General features: G+C 50.6%; 1 protein-coding gene across 1 annotated transcript in view; it reads left to right on the forward strand.

Annotated features, from left to right (window-relative positions):
• Positions 1-1,613: 1,613 nt before the first annotated feature.
• The window catches only part of LOC144807693 (uncharacterized), a 69,870-nt gene continuing 52,609 nt past the window's right edge, over positions 1,614-18,874 (forward strand). Inside the window, exon 1 of the mRNA XM_078673337.1 lies at positions 1,614-1,815. The gene's annotated coding sequence lies outside the window, so the exon portion shown is untranslated. The remainder of the gene's footprint in view (positions 1,816-18,874) is intronic.

Genomic DNA, 18,874 nt, shown 5'->3' on the forward strand with positions numbered 1-18,874 from the left:
AGGAGGGGGGGGCTCTCTGGTCCTACTCACTCCAGACACTTAAGAGCCCCGCACCCCCGGGTTGTAAAGAGGCCGGGAGGGGCGAGTCGCTGCCGTGCTCCGTCTGACTCATCCTCCCTTCAGAGACTCAAGAGCCGTGCCCCCTGGGCTGTGCCCTCATAGCCTGCACCCCCTCCTCTCTCCCCTAGCCCTGCCTCTGTCCGCCGGCCTCTGAGCCGGAGCTCTGCGCTCTGAGTGCTGAGCCCCTCCAGGCCAGGGGTGGCTGCTGGGGATTACAGGAGGACCCGCTGCCTCTCACACTTCCTTCCATCTCTTCCAGCCTAGACTGACAGCCACAGCCCAGACTGACAACCACAGCCCAGACTGACAACCACAGCCCTGACAGAGGATTGATTTAAACGCGGCCTCACCCTTTGTAAAATGGCACAAGAACTGTAACAGTGCCTCAGCTGTTTAAGGTGAGGAATGAGTGCGGTTTTGATTCCCCTACCGTCCAGGCCACGACGCGCAGCTCGGTGATCTCCTTACCCTCGAAGACAACGGTCACCATTGCATAGAACGGAGCAATCCGCTGAAGAGCGCAAGTATAAACAGCAGCGTCGCACTGCCCAACAGCTAGCTACAAGCTGAGAAGTACAAGTAAAACAATCACGAGCCAACCACGAGTTTACTTTCACATTACGCAGACTGTCACATCTAAACCCCCAGGTCTTTACCGGCGCCAATGCTTGTTTCCCATATGAGACCCTGTCTCCATGGACTGCGAGCATCTTAATAAAAATCACCCACGTCTGTGTCTTTACAGGCGCCAATGCTTGTTTCCCATTTGAGACCCTGTCATGGACTGTGAGCGTCTTAGAGAAACACCCATGTCTGTGTCTTTGCAGGCGCCAATGCTTGTTTCCCATGCGAGATCCTGTCATGGACTCTGAGTGTCCACCCACGTCTGTGTCTTTACAGGCGCCAATGCTTATTTCCCATACGAGATCCTGTCATGGACTCTGAGTGTCCACCCATGTCTGTGTTTTTGCAGGCGCCAATGCTTGTTTCCCATACGAGATCCTGTCATGGACTCTGAGTGTCCACCCACGTCTGTGTCTTTACAGGCGCCAATGCTTATTTCCCATACGAGATCCTGTCATGGAGACTGAGTGTCCGCCCACGTCTGTGTCTTTACAGGCGCCAGTGCTTGTTTCCCATACGAGATTCTGTCACGGACTCTGAATGTCCACCCACGCCTGTGTCTTTGCAGGCGCCAGTGCTTGTTTTCCATACGAGATCCTGTCATGGAATCTGAGTGTCCACCCACGTCTGTGTCTTTACAGGCGCCAATGCTTGTTTCCCATACGAGATCCTTTCATGGACTCTGAGTGTCCACCCATGTCTGTTTCTTTGCAGGCGCCAATGCTTGTTTCCCATATGAGACCCTGTCATGGACTGTGAGTGAAACAACCATGTCTGTGTCTTTGCAGGCGCCAATGCTTGTTGCTCTGCTGGAGCTTGGTTACGGCGGTTCCGTCAGCGGCCACCAGAGGGCGCTCCTCGCCTGCTGATGAAACCCACTTATCTGCACATTGGATGTAAGGAGAAGAGTTTCCTCTTCCGGGTCAGCAGAGACAGCACCAGCAGCGGGGATGACATCACTTCCTGTCTCTCCTTGTGTGCAGCCTGCTGCAGAGGCGGAAGGAACCTCATCTGTCTGTGCAGCGACCTTCATCTACAGACCCCCCTCAGGCCCCAGATCTCCCCCTGCCCCACCACGGACCCCCAGGAGGGGGAGGGAGCCTGGACACGTCTGCACAGTTCTCTGCTCAGGTAGGAGATTGTCAGCACCTTCTGCTGTGTTTGTAGAAATAGACTGAATAATCCTGGAGGGAATCTCTGCAGGAGCCGGGCTGAGCTGGGCTCTTCTATCCGGGGGCCCCTGGGGCTGAGCTGGGCCCTTCTATCCGGGGCCCCGGGGCTGAGCTGGGCCCTTCTATCCGGGGCCCCTGGGGCTGAGCTGGGCTCTTCTATCCGGGGGCCCCTGGGGCTGATCTGGGCCCTTCTATCCGGGGGCCCCTGGGGCTGAGCTGGGCTCTTCTATCTGGGGCCCCTGGGGCTGAGCTGGGCTCTTCTATCCAGGGCCCTGGGGCTGAGCTGGGCTCTTCTATCAGGGGACCCCGGGGCTGAGATGGGCTCTTCTATCCGGGGCCCCTGGGGTTGAGCTGGGCTCTTCTATCTGGGGGCCTCTGGGACTGTGTTGGGCTCTTCTATCCGGGGCCCCTGGGGCTGAGCTGGGCTCTTCTATCCGGGGGCCCCTGGGGCTGATCTGGGCCCTACTATCCGGGGGCCCCTGGGGCTGAGCTGGGCTCTTCTAGCTGGGGGCCCTGGGGCTGAGCTGGGCTCTTCTAACAGGGGACCCCGGGGCTGAGATGGGCTCTTCTATCCGGGGCCCCTGGGGCTGAGCTGGGCTCTTCTATCCGGGGGCCCCTGGTGCTGAGCTGGGCCCTTCTATCCTGGGCCCCTGGGGCTGTGCTGGGCTCTTCTATCCAGGGGCACCTGGGGCTGAGCTTGGCTTTTCTATCCGGGGCCCTTGGGGATGAGCTGGGCTCTTCTATCCGGGGGGGGGGCTTGGGGCTGAGCTGGGCTATTCTTTCCGGGGGCCCTTGGGGTTGAGTTGGGCTCCTCTATCTGGGGGCCCTGGGGCCTAAGCTGGTCTCTTCTATCTGGGGGCCCCTGGGGCTGAGCTGGGATCTACAATCCGGGGCCCCTGGGGCTGAGCTGGGCTCTTCTTTCAGGGGCTGACCTGGGCTCTTCTATCCGGGGACCCCGGGGCTGAGCTGGGCTCTTCCATACGGGGCCCATGGGGCCGAGCTGGGCTCTTCTATCCGAGGGCCCCTGGGGCTGAGGTGGGCTCTTCTATCCGAGGGCCCCTGTGGGATGAGCTGGGCTCTTCTATCCGGGATCTGTGCGCTGCATCTTAGTGCACTATGAGGAATCTATGCACTGGAGCTGCCCGTGCAGATAAGGGTGGTGGGGCGGGGCGGGGTGAGGAGGGAGTCAACAGCCGACGATGAAGGAAAATTCAAATTAAAAAAAAGAAAACCGCTTACCTTATGCTTGCTTATTTTTAATGGATTTCCATTTTAAACCTCTGGTACCTTTCAAATGCCATTGTGCTAAATTGACATTGTACCCTTGCACGGAAGGATGAATCTGACACTATCAGTGTGAGAATGGATGGATCAGCCTTCTGTCATGTGAGCAGCAAGGCGTGAATATCTGCGAGCTGTGTAGTGCGGTCACCAACGTTTTTAATGTGAGTCTATAGTGGTTTGAATTTGGTGTTTTCACAATTTCCCTGCATGCAGCACATGTCACAGAGTATTTCTGTGTCATAACAACCACAGGACATGCAGAGCCATCTGTATAGAAGACTCTTAAATTCCTCCATGGGTAGGATATTAGGACTTTGTGGTATATTTTGTGTATAGTGCATACATTCTTAAATGCAGAGAGTTAGATCATACTCAAATGTTACATCAACTCCACTTAAAGATGCAGGCCATTGCGTCATCATCTGTTGTGGCCAGTATTGTCACTATACACTCCGCCCTGGTCGGGTGTCGTTCCACGTCATCATGTGTTGCTGCCGGTATTGTCACTGTACACTCCGCCCTGGTAGGGTGTTGTTCCGCGTCATCATCTGTTGTGTAAATGTTGTCAATGTAAGATGGCGCCTCTGGATCTTTCTGTAAGAGCTCCATAATTGATGCTGCAAATAAACCAGGACTATTCTTACAGGCACTGGCAATCATGTATAACAGAACTGATAAAGAGCTTAGACACTCCCTCTCAGGCGCTATATTTTGTCTGAAAAGTCCATTGTACAGCTTATGAGAGTGTGTGTGTGACTTTAATCTAAAACTATTTTGTATGTTCAATCAGGTTTTAAAACTGGAAAAACAGGATTATTCAATGTACAACTACAAGGCATTATAATGGCGTGATCTTCAGCTGACCGCGGATAGCTTTAATGTTGTGTTTGCTTCAGGTTTCGGAGGATATTGAGCCTGTGTTTGGGGCTCAGCAATGACCTGTAGAATAGATTCTTTATCCCACCCTTCTTGGATTCCATACAGCGCTGGAGCCTACTTTAAAGCTCACTCACAGGCATTCTTTTCCCTCAGGTCCCCGGGTTTGTTTTCTAATAGCATTACTTCTCATTCTTTTTGGGCCAAGAGGAGTGGACGGACCGAATCAGAACAAGACACTGAGGTTAGTGTAAAGAAGGAAGAGAAAGGTTGAACTCTATTACTCATATCAAAAAGAAAGAAAGGAACTTGATTAACTAAAGAAAATGCCATGCAGACTACGGATACTTCTGCAGAACAGGACTTGGGTGATGGCGCTGGTGGACAGCCCAGCTGAAGGGAAAATACGGTCCGTCAAATTGTATCCACCTTGGCTGGACTTCTGAGTTGATGGAAATTCAGTCCTTCTATTTTTGTTAGTCTTTTTCGTCTTTTTATAGGTTGCAGCCTTCTACTAATTTGTTCTTGCCTTAGTACATCGGGTAGTACTGCCCATGACAACGTGCCATGGGTAGTACAGTTGATACTTGATCTCAGTCCTAAATCTAGGGAGGGCGCAGCCTAGTACTCATTTGTTCTTGCCCTAGTACATCGGGTAGTACCGCCCATGACGGCGTGCCATGGGTAGTACGGTTGATACTTCATCTCATTCCTAGATCTAGGGCTGGTGCAGCCTTGTACTAATTTGTTCTTGCCTTAGTACATCGGGTAGAACCGCCCATGACGGCGTTCCGTGGGTAGTACAGTTGATACTTCATCTCATTCCTAGATCTAGGGAGGGTGCAGCCTTGTACTCATTTGTTCTTGCCTCAGTACATCAGGTAGTACCACCAATGATGGCGTGCCATGGGTAGTACGGTTGATACTTCATCTCATTCTAGATCGAGGGAGGGTGCAGCCTTGTACTCATTTGTTCTTTCCTTAGTACATCGGGTAGTACCGCCAATGAGGGCGTGCCATGGGTAGTAAGGTTGATACTTTATCTCATTCCTAGATCTAGGGCTGGTGCAGCCTTGTACTCAATTGTTCTTGCCTTAGTACATCGGGTAGTACCGCCCATGAAGGGGACGTCTCATCGCCACAATGCTGGTCCTCTGGTTGGTGTTGCAAGCGATCCAGAAGGCAGTTTTGTTGCTTTTTACGGGCACTTTGCCCATAGTGGCGCTTATAGACTGTGGACAGATTGCTTGTATGGAACCCTGAGTCTGTGGTACAGGTCCTGCTCGACCCGCTCTGCCTGCTTTGTTCTGCAATACATACTGTCTGAGCCACCTATATAGGATACTGTGTGTACCGAGCCAGTACGGTATCAGGTGCCCTCCGCTTTAGGGAACTCAGTTGGGCATTCTGAGGTATGTGGGGGCTAAGTGACCAACAAACCAATCTTATGAACTGGACGGGTGAAAAGGTCCACCGGGTCATGATATGCTTGGGGCTGAGTCAGAACGGCTGCATCTTTGTAGGAGTGGAAAGCATAGTACCGGCATCTATAGGATCACAGTTCACCCATGAATAAAGCATTTCAAAGGCATACACTGCATGTGCATGTACAACAAATGTTACTGCCCCCCTGTGCTCAGGGTTGCCTCTGTCTTCACAATGTCGTGTAACTTCTGCCCTGTGATTGACTCCTATCAAACCAGGAGCTCCATGTTTAACCCCTTGGCTGCGGGGTGTTTTCCCCCGCTGTGCGGGTGCGAGGGGGGGCCGCGCGCAGCGCCGCTGTGCTGTTGACGAGCTGAGCTCATCATGAGGCACAGCGGAACTGCCCTCGTGACGAGCTGAGCTCGTCACACCACACCCATTTTTAGAACTTTCAGCACAGCAGGGAAATTATCCCCGAGCTCAGCTCGTGACGAAAGTAGCTCACCCGTCCCTCATGACGAGCTGAGCTCGTCACTAGCACACAAGGGGTTAAAGAACCATTTCAACTAATGAAAGATCCAATGTGCAAATACCACAGATTTGTTTGGATTAGTAGTTTTGTGCTGAAAAATTCCCCTAGTGGTCCGCTCTGTAAGAGAAATCTACCTGAAATGTCTGTTGACTGCTCACATTGACCCCTTAAATGCTGGCCCTTCTCTCTCCCCTCCCCCACTTGCTGAGCACTTTTTTGCTTTTTGGGGTAGCTCGTGCTTAGGGTCCATAGGTTATTTCCACAAAAGGTAACTAAAGCAAATTTGTACCTTCTTTTTTCTAACACCCTGGGGATTTTAAAAGTACCCAGGATTTGTGGATTCCCTTGCCTGTGACCGAGAAAATAGGCAAAATATAGCCACATTTATAGTTTTTAAAAAATGCTCTGGATAAAAATTTCTATTTTATTTCCTAAAAATGTCATCAACAACATTTACTGTGCTAAGGTCACCATCCTCCCAACTACTATGGACAAAAACTAATTTTTACCACAGTATCAGTCTATATGTCCTATTTTTTGTGCTCACAGCCCACCGTTTTTAGTGGAAACCAGTGTGATGCCCATGGGTGATCCAGGAAGGCTGCAGATTTCTGAAAGTTAGACAAAATTCGGAATTCAGAAAGGGTCATATGTGTAAATCCCTCAAGGTTTTCCCAAAGATGCTAAGAGTTGAAATAAAGAAGTATTAAAAATGAGTGTAAAAAAATGTTACTATATTTTCATCTGTGAATTTCTGTCACAATGGCCAATTTACAAAAGTGTCATTTGTACATCTCTGAATTTGTGGGTGCCCATACGAGAATATGATTAGAAGGTATTTTTCAAAATGTCTGCCTTTTTACACACTGGCTAATGTTTTGGAAGGTAAAAAATGTAGTGAAATTCAATTGTTAATAACAAATGTTTGACTATTCTATTCTCCCACATGTCTTCCCAAAACACAATGCATACCTCAAATTTTTTCACTCAAACTGACCCTTTTTTTGCAATGTGCCTAGCTGTGGATTTTGAACCCCAGCTCAGCCAGCACCCAGGAAAACTTAGCAATTAGCACCTTTTTGAAAACTAGACATTCAGGGGTACCCAGGATGGGGTGACTTGCATGGATCTCACCAGGTTGTTTTACCCAGAATCCCTTACAACTTCAAATGTTAACTAACAAAACATGTAATCCTCACATTTCTGTGATGGAAAGTTCTGCAGTGTGAGGGGAGCCAAACACCTCCTTCTATCCAGCATTCCCCCAAGGCTCCTGATAAAAATGGTACCTCGGTTGTGTGGGTAGCGCTAGTGCCCACAACGGGAAATGGCCTAAAACCGAACATGAATACAATACATTTCTTCAATCAAACAAACCCATTTTGCTGTAAAGTGGGTAGCTGTAGGTTTTGGGGCCTAGCTCAGCATGTACCTAGGGAAAACCTAGATACCCAGGGTGGGGTGACTTGGTCAAATAGAGTCCCCTCACAAGGGCTCCCATTAACCTTGGTTTGATCCGTTTCTGCCTTGGGCACTAGGCCGAGCCACGCAGGAGACATACTGCTTGATCAGCACAGGTAGGGTAAGGCTGGGTGCTAGGAATTTTGTGGATTCCTCCAGATTCCAGATGCTTCTATTACAGAAATTTAATGAAAATGCGTAATTTCAGGCAAAGTATGAGGTTTCCAGGGCATTTTGGGTAAGAAAACCTTATAGGATCCATGCAAGATACACCGCCCTGGAATTCCCTTGCTGTCTAGTTTTCAAATATTTCTTTGGTATGTTGGTTTTATGGATGGCACCATAGCTGGGCCTCAAATACCACCGCTAACCCTATTGCTTATCCATCAACGTAGCGCTTTAGGGCTTTTGTGTCATGGTTTCTTGACCCACCCAGACAAGTGGGGTATCGTTCTTATCGGGGCACATGTGGGAACTCATGGTGGTTGGAAATTTGTGGTTTCCCGTGGACTTTTCCAGGCGGCAGCCTACCCATCCCAAAAAGTGCTGCCGTTCACCATTGCAAGTGGGATAATATTGGGAGTTAGCCACACTCTTCTGGCCCATATGTAAAAATGACACCGGAAAGGATCAGATGCCCTCCCGCTTGCCATTGGGATGGGACGCTTCAGTCCGAAGTGAAGCATAAAGACTGTTGAGCCTTTTGGGGTGAAGGTGTGGCCTGATGTTAGGATGGGCCAGTCCCAGGCCGTTATTTTATTAAAAATATATATTCCTGTCATACATTGGGCTTTCTACGCCCCCAGAAGGCAAATTGGGGCAAAACTGTCTGCCCCTAGTTGGGGGGGAGGCAGAAAGGCTTGTGAGTGCCATTTGGGGTGGGGTTGTGGCTGTGGCTAATGCCAGTGTGCAAGACCTGCAACATGTTCTTTTATCCTAATGGGAAAATCCCAGGCATCAGATGGACTTTCTACCTCTATATATCCACATATCTGGGGGAACCTTCTCAATTGGTACACACCTTGTACCTGCCCCATGGGAGCAGAAAGACACTATTGCCCCATATGGGGCAGGGTATGGCTCCATGCAAGGGCAGGCCGCCCCCTTCCTTTTGTTTGTTTTGACTATGTTTTGAATTGCCTGGTGTTTTGTGGACCTTCTGCCCCTGGGGGCAGATAATTGGGGGTGAATACCCCTATCATCCCACCATGGGGGAGCAGAAAGTAATTTGTGCTGTGAGATGGCAGAGAGCAGAGGCTCTAGCCTCGGGGTGGCAGAAAGCCCACATGGTATGGTATGGGTGGTAATCACCTTCATCAGACCCCCCAGGCAGCGCAAAATGACGTGCAGCTTTTTTTGGGGCAGGGCATGGCCATGCCCATGGGGGGCTTCCACCACCCCTGAACATTTGTTTTTTTTTCAAAACGTTTCCTGTTCTTTTCTGCCCCCCTCCTCAGGGGTAGTTTGGGTGTATTCACCCCATTTCTCCCCCCAGACGGTGCAGAAAAACTCATGCTGTTTTTTTTTGGGAGATGGCATGGCCATTCCCATTGTGGGCCGACCCCACCCCTTACAGACACAGACCGCAGGACATATTCGTTTACCCACAGTACTTGGGTGAGGGCGTTCAGGATTGATGTTGAATGATACTGTATAAAGAGGAGGAGCTTAGAATACTGGCAGCTGGTGAGAGCTTTGGATTTTTGAACAGATGGTTACGTTGGCCTTAATGGAATATTCCAGAATTTATTATCTTTAATAGTGATCTGACGCTTTAAGGAATTGGTACCATCCGCTTTATTATGTGTAAGGGCGGTAGGTTGATTTTGCATACTGGTGTTAAGGGGGAACTTAACCGCGTACCATCATGACGGGGTTGAGATGATGTTGCAGCTTAATACTTTAATTTAATATTCAGATCATTTAGTAAAATTCATAGCCATGCAGGAGACCATGGTAATATTGGCTGTTGTGTTGTGGACTCTTTATCCTACTTTACGTGTTTTCAAAACGCCTCCGCCCGACTGATCGTCAACGTCCCCCGCCGCATCCACATCACCCCCCACCTGAGAGACCTACACTGGCTCCCCGTTGACAAAAGGATCACCTTCAAGCTCCTCACCCACGCACACAAGCACTCCAAAACACCGGACCAGCCTACCTGAACAGCAGACACAGCTTCTACACCCCCACCCGCCAGCTCCGCTCCGCCAGCCTCTCCCTCGCCACTGTCCCCCGCATCCAACGAACGACCTCCGGCGGCAGATCCTTCTCCTACCTCGCCGCCAAGACCTGGAACACCCTCCCTACCCACATACGACACACCCAAGACCTACTCGCCTTCAGAAGATTCCTCAAGACCTGGCTCGTCGAGCAGTAGCGGCACCCCCTTCCCTCAGCGCCTTGAGACCCTCACTGGTAAGTAGCGCGCTCTAAAAGTACTCTGATTGATTGATTGATTGATTCGGTATTTACAAGTAGTCAGAAAATGGGGTATGACTATTCAAATGATAGTCCGTTTGCCAGTTCCTTTTCTCCATCACACTCGCAACATGGGGTGTTTCACATGACTGAACCACAGGTCTCTTTCTTGTATAGGTCCTGAGCAGGGACGTGATTTGGGCCACTTATACCATCTATGAACGGGATGAATAACACCCTGTGATATGATGACTGCCACCAAACACATAATATAAATATTGAGAATATGCTACACTACATTATAAGGTGAGAACTGCCTATTAACTACAATATCTATATATGATCTATAGTGGCTATAATTCTACCCCAGTGCCTTGGACTTACCCCTTACTCTCTTTATTACAGACAATTTAGTGGAGTGTAATTGTCTTTCGAAAAAAATGAATACTTCCCAATCAGGTTGCCCTCATGTTTTACTCTCTCAATGTCTACATTTGAATTTAGTTGTGAACTGTACACCATTGTATGGTGAATTAGGATGTTGTATGTAATGTTATATATTTTTAATATCCGTATATGGGTTGAAGTACCTTGTATAGAATTTTGAAGAATTGGGGAGCACCATTGGATTCATTATGACTCTATTTACATGCAACCTTTGGGTTGGTTATTGGTAAACGACCTACGTTGTAATTTGTGTGTGGTGTATTATGTGCCAATCACTTGCGATTTAGGATGTGATCTCTATGAGATACATAGAGACCCCAAAGTGTTGTTTGTGCTTTTATACGTAGGTTTGTAATGTCATTGTATATGTTTTTATATGCAGTGATGTTTATTGTCTTTTATGGGATTGTTTCAGCCTTGATGAAGGAAAGAGAGGTGGGCTGCTCGCGTGCACCACTCGCGGGCTTGTTCTTTTGGTTATAGATTTGTGATTACTTGGTTTTTTTTCTCTGGCTGCAGCGTTGTCCTGTCATGTTGCAACATGGTGTAGATTTCTGTTATCTGCACACTGCCACACACCGCTTATTGATTGGTAGCTCTAACTCATGGCTTCTGGAGGTTACTTAAGCAATCATGATTGCTTGTTAAAATCGCGTGGCTGGGCGAACTCTTATTCAACTGAGTCGCGGCATCTATTATCACTTTAAGAGTAGAAAGAACTCATTCGTAACTTTACATCGAACGGCACAATAGAAACTGCTATTTCACCTTTTAGTATACCTTGAACTAGAACCTGAGAATTTCAGTTTGCCTTCAAGATCATTTGTTTTAAAGTGTCTGCTTGACTGGATTCTCTTTCGTTCAGAACAATCCTGCTTTCCTGTACCCACCTGAACACTGCCCCGTCGTTAAATGCTCAGGATATTTAACTGCTCTGTTGTGAAGCATGTAATGTATTTCTGAATTCGCTGCATTCTAATCATGGCTATTTCATCCTTTACTTTTTATAAATCTCCTCCAAAATGTTTGAGGAAATTAACTATATATGAGCATTATTAGCAAAGCCAATAGGTCTCGCCTTTGAGACTCTGTCATTGACTTTTGTTCCTGCTGTACAGCATGGCATTGACAACTTTGGCAATGGTATGCAGCTTTGCTGCATAGGAGGGCGGCTGGTGTGCAGCCTGGCTACTATAAGACCATGATGCATCCAGCATGCACTCTTAACAAAAGGCAGACTGCAAAGCATCCAGCCCGCTGTATACCTTGATTGCAAAACCTTGCTAATAGGTCTCACCACCATCACCTGTCAGCAGCACAACACACTGACTACAAGCATTGGCGTAGCCAATAGTTCTCGCCTTCGGGACCTTATAAGTGTTTAGCCATGCAACAGTTAATGCTGTGGCACCAACGATATTGTGCTGGATAACTAAATACTTATAAGGTCCCAAAAGTGGGACCTTTTGACTATGCCAATGCTTGTTTAGGTTAGGGGCATGGTCATGCCCATCGGCAGCTTCCACCAAACCAAATTTTCTTTCCCTCCTCCTGGTGTCCAGTGGGCTATCTGACCCCCCCATTAGGGGAAAAACCGGGGGTAATCGCCCCATCTGCTCCCCATGGGGCAGAAATGTCAAGATATTTGGGGATCGGTGGGGAGCACAATGTCGTGCTTAATGGGCCGCTCCCAATGTCCCTGGGGCCTAGTCGATGTATCCCTACTTGGGTGTCGCTCTCCTGTGGCGATCCCAAGGAGGGGTCCACTGGTCTGAGGTATCAGTGGAAAGGGGAGCTTCTCTACTTTCCAACTACACCTCTCCTGAAGCAATCAGTGCTCAGCAGGGAGGAGGAAGAGGTGTGGTGCAGCGGCCAGGGTGCCTGACTCTGGACTACAGGGTTCATGGTTCGATCCCTGGTGCCGGCGGCAGGTCAGCCCAGCTCCATGTGACTCTGGGCATTAGCTCGCTTAATATTCCCGATGGCCCCCAGCGCCGGGACACCACTTCGGAGGTAGCTGTGCACTTTACAAATACTGGTATTTTATTTTCATATGCACCTTCTCTCTTCCCCTCAAGCACTGATGCAGTTTAAGTAACGTGAGCCCATCGGCTTGTTTTACTTTCACTTTGCTGTAATGACGTGATTGTGATGTAAAATTCACCAACTAGCATATGAATTCTGTTGCACACCTAGTTAAACTTAATATATATCTAAATCAAACCACTAATATATATATTATATGACCTATTTGTTGTAGTATCAAACGTATGCGTTTTATCTTATGTTTCGCGGATTTATAGAGCGCACTATCATCCAGGAAGCTAGCCTGGAGCTGGGCAGGGGTGAGTCTAGCCGAGCCTGGGTCCTTGTGGGTCTACTCCAAAAACCAGGTCTTCAGCCTCTTGTGAATTCAAGAAGTGAGGAGGAGGCTCTTATGTGCAGTGACGGGTCATTCCACGCTTTAGGAGCAATGTACGAGAAGGCTCGACTGCTGGATCTGGTATTTCGTATGCGTGGGATGTCTGCAAGTAGGAGTGCGGATGGACTGAGGTCTCTGGAAGGTTTGTGAAAGCAGACTCGATTGTTGAGGTTTGCTGGGCAAGTGTTATGTAGCGCCTTGAAAATGTGGGTGAGGAGTTTGAATCATGATAGTTTGTGTAAGGGGAGTCAGTGAAGCTCCTTTAGGTGTGGTGAGTCAGTGGAGCTCCTTCAGGTCTGGTGAGTCAGTGGAGCTGCTTCAGGTGTGGTTAGTCAGTGGAGCTCCTTCAGGTGTGGTGAGTCAGTGGAGCTCCTTCAGGACTGGTGAGTCAGTGGAGCTGCTTCAGGTGTGAGTCAGTGGAGCTCCTTCAGATGTGGTGAGTCAATGGCGCTCCTTCAGATGTGAGTCAGTGGAGCTGCTTCAGGTGTGGTGAGTCAGTGGAGCTCCTTCAAATGTGAGTCAATGGAGCTCCTTCAGGTGTGGTGAGTCACTGGAGCTCCTTCAGGTGTGGTGAGTCACTGGAGCTCCCTCAGGTTCGGTCAGTCACTGGAGCTCCTTCAGATGTGAGTCACTGGAGCTCCTTCAGGTGGAGTCAGTCACTGGAGCTCATTCTGATGTGAGTCACTGGAGCTCCTTTAGGTCTGGTGAGTCAGTGGATCTCCTTCAGGTGTGGTGAGTCACTGGAGCTCCTTCAGGTCTGGTGAGTCAGTGGAGCTCCTTCAGATGTGGTGAGTCAGTGGAGCTCCTTCAGATGTTGTCAGTCAGTGGAGCTCCTTCAGATGTGAGTCAGTGGAGCTCCTTCAGGTATGGTGAGTCAGTGGAGCTCCTTTAGGCGTGGGGAGTCACTGGAGCTCCTTCAGGTGCGGTCAGTCACTGGAGCTCATTCAGATGTGAGTCACCGGAGCTGCTTCAGGTGCGGTGAGTCACTGGAGATCCTTCAGGTCTGGTGAGTCAGTGGAGCTCCTTCAGATATGGTGAGTCAGTGGAGCTCCTTCAGATGTTGTCAGTCAGTGGAGCTCCTTCAGATGTGAGTCAGTGGAGCTCCTTCAGGTATGGTGAGTCAGTGGAGCTCCTTTAGGCGTGGGGAGTCACTGGAGCTCCTTCAGGTGTGGTGGGTCAGTGGAGCTCCTTCAGGTCTAGTGAGTCAGTGGAGCTGCTTCAGGTGTGAGTCAGTGGAGCTCCTTCGGGTGTGGTGAGTCAGTGAAGCTCCTTCAGGTCTGGTGAGTCAGTGGAGCTGCTTCAGGTGTGAGTCAGTGGAGCTCCTTCAGGTGTGGTCAGTCAGTGGAGCTGCTTCGGGTGTGGTGAGTCAGTGGAGCTCCTTCAGATGTGGTGTGTCAATGGAGCTCCTTCAGATGTGAGTCAGTGGAGATGCTTCAGGTGTGGTGAGTCATTGAAGCTCCTTCAGGTGTGGTGAGTCAGTGGAACTCCGTCAGATGTGAGTCAGTGGTGCTGCTTCAGGTGTGGTGAGTCAGTGGAGCACCTTCAAATGTGAGTCAGCGGAGCTCCTTCAGGTGTGGTGAGTCAGTGGAGCTCCTTCAGGTGTGGTGAGTCAGTGGAGCTCCTTCAGGTGTGGTGAGTCTCTGGAGCTCCTTCAGGTGCAGTCAGTCACTGGAGCTCCTTCAGGTGCGGTCAGTCACTGGAGCTCCTTCAGATGTGAGTCACTGGAGCTCCTTTAGGTCGGGTGAGTCAGTGGATCACCTTCTGGTGTGGTGAGTTACTAGAGCTCCTTCAGGTCTGGTGAGTCAGTGGAGCTCCTTCAGATGTGGTGAGTCAATGGAGCTCCTTCAGGTCTGGTGAGTCAGTGGAGCTCCTTCAGATGTGAGTCAGTGGAGCTCCTTCAGATATGGTGAGTCAGTGGAGTTCTTTTAGGTGTGGTGAGTCAGTGGAGCTCCTTCAGATGTGAGTCAGTGGAGCTCCTTCAGATGTGAGTCAGTGGAGCTGCTTCAGGTGTGGTGAGTCAGTAGAGCTCCTTCAGATGTGGTGAGTCAGTGGAGCCCCTTCAGATGTGAGTCAGTGGAGCTCCTTTAGGTGTGGTGAGTCAGTGAAGCTCCTTCAGGTGTGGTGAGTCAGTGGAGCTTATTTAGGTGTGGTGAGTCAGTGAAGCTGCTTCAGGTGTGGTGAGTCTGTGGAGCTCCTTCAGATGTTGTGAGACAGTGGAGCTCCTTCAGATGTGAGTCAGTGGAGCTCCTTCAGGTATGGTGAGTCAGTGGAGCTCCTTTAGGCGTGGGGAGTCAGTGGAGATCCTTTAGGTGTGGTGAGTCACTGGAGCTCCTTCAGATGTGGTGAGTCTGTGGAGCTCCTTCAGATGTTGTGAGTCAGTGGAGCTCCTTCAGATGTGAGTCAGTGGAGCTCCTTCAGGTATGGTGAGTCAGTGGAGCTCCTTTAGGCGTGGGGAGTCAGTGGAGATCCTTTAGGTGTGGTGAGTCACTGGAGCTCCTTCAGGTGTGGTGGGTCAGTGGACCCCTTTCAGGTCTAGTGAGTCAGTGAAGCTGCTTCAGGTGTGAGTCAGTGGAGCTCCTTCAGGTGTGGTGAGTCAGTGAAGCTCCTTTAGGTCTGGTGAGTCAGTGGAGCTGCTTCAGGTGTGAGTCAGTGGAGCTCCTTCAGGTGTGGTCAGTCAGTGGAGCTGCTTCGGGTGTGGTGAGTCAGTGGAGCTCCTTCAGATGTGGTGAGTCAATGGAGCTCCTTCAGATGTGAGTCAGTGGAGATGCTTCAGGTGTGGTGAGTCATTGAAGCTCCTTCAGGTGTGGTGAGTCAGTGGAGCTCCATCAGATGTGAGTCAGTGGAGCTGCTTCAGGTGTGAGTCAGTGGAGCTCCTTCAGATGTGGTGAGTCAATGGAGCTCCTTCAGATGTGAGTCAGTGGAGCTGCTTCAGGTGTGGTGAGTCAGTGGAGCTCCTTCAAATATGAGTCAGTGGAGCTCCTTCAGGTGTGGTGAGTCAGTGGAGCTCCTTCCGGAGTGGTGAGTCACTGGAGCTCCCCCAGGTTCGGTCAGTCACTGGAGCTCTTTCAGATGTGAGTCACTGGAGCTCCTTCAGGTGCAGCAGTCAGTCACTGGAGCTCCTTCAGATGTGAGTCACAGGAGCTCCTTTAGATCTGGTGAGTCAGTGGATCTCCTTCAGGTGTGGTGAGTCACTGGAGATCCTTCAGGTCTGGTGAGTCACTGGAGCTCCTTCAGATGTGGTGAGTCAGTGGAGCTCCTTCAGATGTGGTGAGTCCCTGGAGCTCCTTCAGGTGCGGTCAGTCACTGGAGCTCATTCAGATGTGAGTCACCGGAGCTGCTTCAGGTGCGGTGAGTCACTGGAGATCCTTCAGGTCTGGTGAGTCAGTGGAGCTCCTTCAGATGTGGTGAGTCAGTGGAGCTCCTTCAGATGTTGTCAGTCAGTGGAGCTCCTTCAGATGTGAGTCAGTGGAGCTCCTTCAGGTATGGTGAGTCAGTGGAGCTCCTTTAGGCGTGGGGAGTCACTGGAGCTCCTTCAGGTGTGGTGGGTCAGTGGAGCTCCTTCAGGTCTAGTGAGTCAGTGGAGCTGCTTCAGGTGTGAGTCAGTGGAGCTCCTTCGGGTGTGGTGAGTCAGTGAAGCTCCTTCAGGTCTGGTGAGTCAGTGGAGCTGCTTCAGGTGTGAGTCAGTGGAGCTCCTTCAGGTGTGGTCAGTCAGTGGAGCTGCTTCGGGTGTGGTGAGTCAGTGGAGCTCCTTCAGATGTGGTGTGTCAATGGAGCTCCTTCAGATGTGAGTCAGTGGAGATGCTTCAGGTGTGGTGAGTCATTGAAGCTCCTTCAGGTGTGGTGAGTCAGTGGAACTCCGTCAGATGTGAGTCAGTGGTGCTGCTTCAGGTGTGGTGAGTCAGTGGAGCACCTTCAAATGTGAGTCAGCGGAGCTCCTTCAGGTGTGGTGAGTCAGTGGAGCTCCTTCAGGTGTGGTGAGTCAGTGGAGCTCCTTCAGGTGTGGTGAGTCTCTGGAGCTCCTTCAGGTGCAGTCAGTCACTGGAGCTCCTTCAGGTGCGGTCAGTCACTGGAGCTCCTTCAGATGTGAGTCACTGGAGCTCCTTTAGGTCGGGTGAGTCAGTGGATCACCTTCTGGTGTGGTGAGTTACTAGAGCTCCTTCAGGTCTGGTGAGTCAGTGGAGCTCCTTCAGATGTGGTGAGTCAATGGAGCTCCTTCAGGTCTGGTGAGTCAGTGGAGGTCCTTCAGATGTGGTGAGTCAGTGGAGCTCCTTCAGATGTGAGTCAGTGGAGCTCCTTCAGATATGGTGAGTCAGTGGAGTTCTTTTAGGTGTGGTGAGTCAGTGGAGCTCCTTCAGCTGTGAGTCAGTGGAGCTCCTTCAGATGTGAGTCAGTGGAGCTGCTTCAGGTGTGGTGAGTCAGTGGAGCTCCTTCAGATGTGGTGAGTCAGTGGAGCCCCTTCAGATGTGAGTCAGTGGAGCTCCTTTAGGTGTGGTGAGTCAGTGAAGCTCCTTCAGGTGTGGTGAGTCAGTGGAGCTTATTTAGGTGTGGTGAGTCAGTGAAGCTGCTTCAGGTGTTGTGAGTCAGTGGAGCTCCTTTAGGTGTGGTGAGTCAGTGAAGCTCCTTCAGGTGTGGTGAGTCAGTGGAGCTCCTTTAGATGTGGTGAGTCAGTGGAGCTCCTTCAGGTGTGGAGAGTCAGTGGAGATCCTTTAGGTGTGGTGAGTCAGTGGAGCTCCTTCAGGTGTGGTGAGTCACTGGAGCTCGTTCAGGTGTGGAGGGTCAGTGGAGCTCCTTCAGGTCTGATGAGTCAGTGGAGCTGCTTCAGGTGTGAGTCAGTGGAGCTGCTTCGGGTGTGGTGAGTCACTGGAGCTCCTTCAGATGTGGTGAGTCAATGGAGCTCCTTCATATGTGAGTCAGTGGAGATGCTTCAGGTGTGGTGAGTCATTGAAGGTCCTTCAGGTGTGGTGAGTCAGTGAAGCTCCTTCAGGTGTGGTGAGTCAGTGGAGCTCCTTTAGATGTGGTGAGTCAGTGAAGCTCCTTCAGGTGTGGTGAGTCAGTGGAGCTCCTTTAGATGTGGTGAGTCAGTGGAGCTCCTTCAGGTGTGGAGAGTCAGTGGAGATCCTTTAGGTGTGGTGAGTCAGTGGAGCTCCTTCAGGTGTGGTGAGTCACTGGAGCTCGTTCAGGTGTGGAGGGTCAGTGGAGCTCCTTCAGGTCTGATGAGTCAGTGGAGCTGCTTCAGGTGTGAGTCAGTGGAGCTGCTTCGGGTGTGGTGAGTCACTGGAGCTCCTTCAGATGTGGTGAGTCAATGGAGCTCCTTCATATGTGAGTCAGTGGAGATGCTTCAGGTGTGGTGAGTCATTGAAGGTCCTTCAGGTGTGGTGAGTCAGTGGAGCTCCGTCAGATGTGAGTCAGTGGAGCTGCTTCAGGTGTGGTGAGTCAGTGGAGCTCCTTCAAATGTGAGTCAGCGGAGCTCCTTCAGGTGTGGTGAGTCAGTGGAGCTCCTTCAGGTGTGGTGAGTCAGTGGAGCTCCTTCAAATGTGAGTCAGTGGAGCTCCTTCAGATGTGGTGAGTCAGTGGAGCTCCTTCAGATGTGGTGAGTCACTGGAGCTCCCCCAGGTTCGGTCAGTCACTGGAGATCCTTCAGATGTGAGTCACTGGAGCTCCTTCAGGTGCAGAAGTCAGTCACTGGAGCTCCTTCAGATGTGAGGCACTGGAGCTCCTTTAGGTCTGGTGAGTCAGTGGATCTCCTTCAGGTGTGGTGAGTCACTGGAGATCCTTCAGGTCTGGTGAGTCAGTGGAGCTCCTTCAGATGTGGTGAGTCAGTGGAGCTCCTTCAGATGTGGCGGGTCCCTGGAGCTCCTTCAGGTGCGGTCAGTCACTGGAGCTCATTCAGATGTGAGTCACCGGAGCTCCTTCAGGTGCGGTCAGTCACTGGAGCTCCTTCAGATGTGAGTCATTGAAGCTCCTTCAGGTGTGGTGAGTCAGTGGAGCTCCGTCAGATGTGAGTCAGTGGAGCTGCTTCAGGTGCGGTGAGTCACTGGAGATCCTTTAGGTCTGGTGAGTCAGTGGAGCTCCTTCAGATGTGGTGAGTCAGTGGAGCTCCTTCAGATGTTGTGAGTCAGTGGAGCTCCTTCAGATGTGAGTCAGTGGAGC

Source organism: Lissotriton helveticus, chromosome 1_2, assembly GCF_964261635.1.
Source record: "Lissotriton helveticus chromosome 1_2, aLisHel1.1, whole genome shotgun sequence".
Taxonomy (NCBI): Eukaryota; Metazoa; Chordata; class Amphibia; order Caudata; family Salamandridae; genus Lissotriton; species Lissotriton helveticus.